We start from the raw sequence: 6,465 nt of genomic DNA on the forward strand, positions 1-6,465 counted from the left end.
TCATGATAGCGTAGGAATTTAATTGGTGCCACCTGTCAGTGGGCACGCAATATTTTCTATACCAGGGATTTTCCTTACATGCAATTGCTGCACGTGATCAGTGTATAATGGCAAATCGGCGAAAACAATGTACCAGTATAACGGACCCAAATGTGATATTTAGTTTATCGCTTTTCTTGATCGGGTGTTAGACGATTTCCCCAAAAACCGTAATTCCCCAAGCTGTTACGCCCCAAATTTGATTCATATCGCCCCAACCAGTTCGCCCAAAAAACCCATAACGCCCCAACTACATTCTAACATTCATGGAATTTCGCCCAAAAAACAACAACACCCCAAACGTCTTATACAGTACTTCATGATCACCAAGCCGCACCGAACCTTCGCCCATGCGACGAAGCATGGTATTTTAGTGAGGAAGCATTGTGAAGTCGGCATCAGGTCCGCGGATACCGCCTCCGACGCACGCGTATGTGTACAAACAAACAACTCTGAACATATAGTGGTTGATACAATGAGGAATTACAGGGACCCGATAACTTGTTACAGTTAAAATTTTTGGACCAAATGTCTATGATATATAGACATAGACGTTTTAAAGTTAAACCATATAAACCAAACGAAACACTATCTTAACTTATAGTCATCGTGACCTTTTCATGATATAGACATTTTAGGGGTCTTGATCAACTCTCGGAAAAAATGCATCCTACTAATGGTGGAAAACTCTCGATGTCGGAAAATAAACCCGACCTAACTTTTTCGCATCAAACATCACCTATCGTCATTGAGGGTGTTATTGTTACCGAGAGATTTTTTAAATCACTGAAACGTCTAATATTACTCTCCATACATCAGAATAGGTCCAAATATTCCAACTATAACAAATTATCGGGTCCTTGTGGTGAGAGGAACGTGCCGATGTGACATTGGAACATTTGATGCTCAGATGTAGAACAACTGACGTTTTGCGATTAATCAATGCTGTTTTCGGTATTCGTAAACACACCTTTCAGATAACATTATAAAGTCGGCATCAGTTCCGCGCTCTCACAAGGAGGCAAGTACACCAACATACCATGTCTCCTGCATACACACACGCAAGCACCCACACAGTTCACACATGGAGGCACGTCCTTAAATGACCTTTGCTGTTAATTAGACGTTAAACAAAATTAACCCAAAACCAATCATTCTGTCAAGTGTCAGTATGATGTGACCGGATGGACAACATCCTCGATACTCAAGGGCTGCATCCCTGGAATATGTCATGGCAAAACTGAAGGCACGAAGATAGCTGTTTGATTGGTATCAGGTAAAAAAACCCTGACCTATCGCTATCGGCATATGACTTCAAAGCCAGTCAATTTTACCGTAACGCGACTGCGAGATTCCTTTGATATTCATCAAAGGATCGAACTAGTCTTCTTCTCATCAACAAGGTGAGGCACACTTAGCCTTCGATTTTTTCATGATATATTCAAGGGGTGCAGAGAGCAAAAGTGATCGTAACCTATGGAGTATCGCGGATGGGCGGACTACTGTGCTGGGAGACTTCGGTATGGTATTTCAGTGAAGTAGCACCCTAAAGTCGGCATCAGATCAACATACATACCGCCTCCAATACAGACGTATGGCAAGCCAAATTGTCATTTATTCATGGAGTAATGTTGATCCAGTACTTAACCAAATTATATAAGATATCCTATTTAATTATATAAGATATCTTATATACTTTATAAGATATCTTATATAATAAATAAGATATATTATATAATAAATAAGATAGCTTATATACCTTTCTTTATAAGATATCTCATAAAAGATATCTCATAAAAGATATAAGATGTCTTATATGTAATATAAGATATCTCATAAAAGATATCTTATAATGAAAATAAAATGAGATATCTTATATTTTTTATAAAATATCATATATCATATATATAAGATATCTTATAAAGAAAATTAATTGAGATATTTTATATAAGATATCTTATAAAAGATATAAGATATCTCATAAACTTTAAATAAGATATCTTATATGATTATAAGATATCTTATATGTTTATAAAATATCTTGTATGTTTATNGTGTTTGCGCTTCTGCCTGAGGGCGATACCAAGACTGAATGTCCGGTTTGATGGCGAGACAGTGTCCGATCTACGAAAAAAGAACCAGGACGTGTACTTCTTGAAGAGGGAGGCTTGCGGATATATGCCAGACGACTGCTATAAGGATCCGTCTATGCTGAAACATCTGGCTAGATTTGCAATCAGAAAACGCCTACTTGAAAATGACCTGTTGCCGTCCGGGATAGACAAACTCCCAAAGTTAACTAAAGAACTCGTCCAGTACATGAATTTACTGTCCTAATTTTTCTACATTTTCGTCACCGATAAACACCCTTAGAGAATAACACATTTTGATGTAGATATATTTAAATATTCTAGGACATTTTAATTCATAAATTACTTACATATATGCATTTGATAAAATAAATATCATTGATATTTGTCATTTTCGTTTTGCTCCGTTTGTATTTACATGGTTGATTGTTACCGACTGTAAATAAAGTGTTTCGTTTGGTTTATCGGGTTTAGCTTTAAACATTTCATGACGTGTATACAGGTGTACATTTATGGCAAGTCAGGTTGTCATTTATTCATGGAGCAATGTTGATCCAGTACTTAACCAAATTATATAAGATATCTCATATATTATATAAGATATCTTATATATTATATAAGATATCTTATAAAAAATATAAGATATCTTATAAAGAAAAGTTTATGAGATATCTTATATCTTTTATAAGATATCTTATATCTTTTACAAGATATCTTATAAAGTATATAAGATATCTTATAAAGTATATAAGATATCTTATAAAAGATATAAGATATCTCATAAACTTAAAATAAGATATCTTATATGTTTATAAGATATCTTATATAATATATAAGATATCTCATATAATATATGAGATATCTTATATAATTTGGTTAAGTACTGGATCAACATTGCTCCATGAATAAATGACAACCTGACTTGCCATAAATGTACACCTGTATACACGTCATGAAATGTTTAAAGCTAAACCCGATAAACCAAACGAAACACTTTATTTACAGTCGGTAACAATCAACCATGTAAATACAAACGGAGCAAAACGAAAATGACAAATATCAATGATATTTATTTTATCAAATGCATATATGTAAGTAATTTATGAATTAAAATGTCCTAGAATATTTAAATATATCTACATCAAAATGTGTTATTCTCTAAGGGTGTTTATCGGTGACGAAAATGTAGAAAAATTAGGACAGTAAATTCATGTACTGGACGAGTTCTTTAGTTAACTTTGGGAGTTTGTCTATCCCGGACGGCAACAGGTCATTTTCAAGTAGGCGTTTTCTGATTGCAAATCTAGCCAGATGTTTCAGCATAGACGGATCCTTATAGCAGTCGTCTGGCATATATCCGCAAGCCTCCCTCTTCAAGAAGTACACGTCCTGGTTCTTTTTTCGTAGATCGGACACTGTCTCGCCATCAAACCGGACATTCAGTCTTGGTATCGCCCTCAGGCAGAAGCGCAAACACTCCTGTATAATGTTAATGGGGGCACTGATCTTAAGAGGTCCTGCTAGCGCTCCAACTACAAGCTGGTGACCCCCAAGAGTCTGTAGAAGTTGGTCCAAGGGGGCGCCTGTTGGTGAAGCGCCATGCTGGAGCAGAACCAACACTACTTTTGGCTTCAGATTCTCACACGCCAGGAACATGCATGTCTGACCGACAAAGTTTTCTGGAGGAGCGTTGGCGGACATTGACAGAGTAGGATGTCCTGTTGGTAAGTCAAAGTAATGTACCACATTTTTCTGCAAGAGTTCTTTGTAAACAATCCGTGACGGCCCCATGAGTACGCTGTCGCCAAGATTCTCCTTCGTCAACGTTACTCTGAAGCCCGCACAGTGACCAATAACATACATTGACTTTGCAACTGCATCATTTGCCGCAGATGGGTCCTCGTAATGTAAGAGATCTCTCATAAAGAGACCCAAATCTATCCCATGGCTAAACTTCAACATCTCAGTTAATATGCCTCGGAGCAATACCTTATCCATTGACTTGTACTGGTAACATAAGCCAAGGGCGAGATGGAGACCCAACCATGATAGCTGGATCTTTTCGGGTTTACTCTTGTTCTTCCGAGTAAACAAAATTATATCCTGAACAGCTTTTTGCAATGTTACCTCATTTTTGTCAATTCTATCACAATATTTATATCCAACAAGTTCACATCTTCCTTCTTGTGTGCTGAATCCTCCTTGAGTTAGTTCCAGTAACTCTCCGAATGAGTTTATTTCAGGCTTAAAACACGGACAACAACTCATTGCTTCAAATTCGTTATAGAACCTTCACGATCGGAAAGTTCGCAGCATACATGTAGCGTGTCTAGAATGAAACGACGGAAGTTGACGGCGTTGCTACACAACGGTGTATATGACGTCATAAATAGATGACATATTGACAATTGGGTCGATATCGTTTCCGGCCTGGTCAAAGGCGCTCAGTTGTTTTGCTGTGTTTTAACAGAGACTTTCAATTAAATACAATGCCATGGTTTTAACAATTTAAGATTTAACAGGTCATACGTACGTTATTTCCCAAACGGCCACCGTAGATGTTATAGTCTGGATGAACAGGAAGCGCTTTATTCATCGATAGACTTCAGTTAAAAACTCAGTGTTCAAAACTAATATTGGTCTACATAAGTTACAGTTATCAAAGTTGAGGTATGAAAGAGAGAGGAATGGGACTATATGAAACAGATAAACGCAAACTGCAATCTGATTAAAATCATATGTACATGGCTTCGTTAACTTCGTACTACGCCAGGCGGAGCCATGTAACAGATGATTTTAATCAAATTGCGCAAACTGATGTTATGAAACAAATTCAGTCATTCTTTTTGAAGACGTATGATATAAGGTATGTAAAACCCTATCATAATCGAAAAAACTTTGTAGCTATGATACATTTTTAAATAATTTTCTACAAGTGAGACGTAATTTTTATCACCAAATGGTAGCAGCGTTTTAGTAAGATCATATGTTATTGGAATGAAAAATATTACTGATAATGAGGTCATCATAGAGGCTACATCTCAATAGGAAGTGGAAATTGGTTTCATTTCTCTAGCAAGATGTATATAGATCTGAACGCTACCAATCGATTCCATCTAGTAAAGATACTTACTCAGCGAGCTACATTCCATTCTGAGCCTAGTATGGTGAATCTGAACATATGGTGACGCATGAATAGATTGTCCGTGTAAGATCTTTGTTAGTTTGTGCAACGACGGTTCCAATTTCAACATTTTACTTTTTGAGACGAATTGAACGAAGCGCCACAAAAAGGTGTCATGTACAGCAGTATGGTAAATACCGTCATTTCTACCTGAGAGGTGTTTACGAATCTTTGGATAGTTAAAGGTTTTCCACCCTATACAACCCTATACAATCGTTACATCTAAAATAATTGCTTGTGAGTTACTATCAGAATATTATATACGACGTCGACCAAAACGAGAAGTGATTGCATATTTGACTGTCAGGATCATTCATATGTCTTTAATTTTCCAACATGAATCAGTAGTTCAACCGTTTGAGGACGGTCAGGAGTAAAATAAACCATTTAACAAAAAAAAAATGTCAAGTAGATTTAAAAGAACATTTTTTGAAGCTGTAATCTCTTAATTTGTTATTATTCAAGGGTACATATGTCGCAGATCGAAAATAAATCAATCGAGTATGACCTACATTACAGACTTATATATAGCAATCTATATTCATAAGATTGAGTAAATATCATTATAGGATAATGGCTACAATGATGTAAAATATTAATTAGTTATTTTCTGTCTTAATTGTTTCTGTCGACCCTATATATAATAATTCCGTGACAGGTTTTATTAAGTTAAACAGCCTTTACATCCGCCATAATGTGATGGAATGTTTGTGCCCATATGTGTTCCCTATAAAACCAGTGCGAATGTACTCAACAAGCTAAGCTAAAATGCTTTTGAAAGAATAAAAAATAAACCCCACTTTTAATTTATATATATTTCAATCCTTGAAAACGTTGGCGATGATTTTCCCTTATAAATTGTTTTTATATTATTTATATGTAAACATAAAATCCTCTTGAAGGGTACACTTTAAAGCGCTCGGGACTGCAATTTTCGAAAATTTGCTACAAATACTTTTACTTGAGTTACATAAAAAAATGTGTCGTGTGTCAAATCACGGGATTCCTTGTCAAAACATTCAGTTTATGCGATAGTGGTTTGACCACGGAATTAGATTAGAGGGTGTTATCTAAGTCCGTGGTTAAAGTTAAGTTTCCAACACAGGAGCCGATAGAGCTCCTCTATCCTGGACTAAAAAAACCAACAATTTT

This window comes from Mizuhopecten yessoensis, unplaced genomic scaffold, assembly GCF_002113885.1.
Source record: "Mizuhopecten yessoensis strain PY_sf001 unplaced genomic scaffold, ASM211388v2 scaffold917, whole genome shotgun sequence".
Lineage (NCBI taxonomy): Eukaryota > Metazoa > Mollusca > Bivalvia > Pectinida > Pectinidae > Mizuhopecten > Mizuhopecten yessoensis.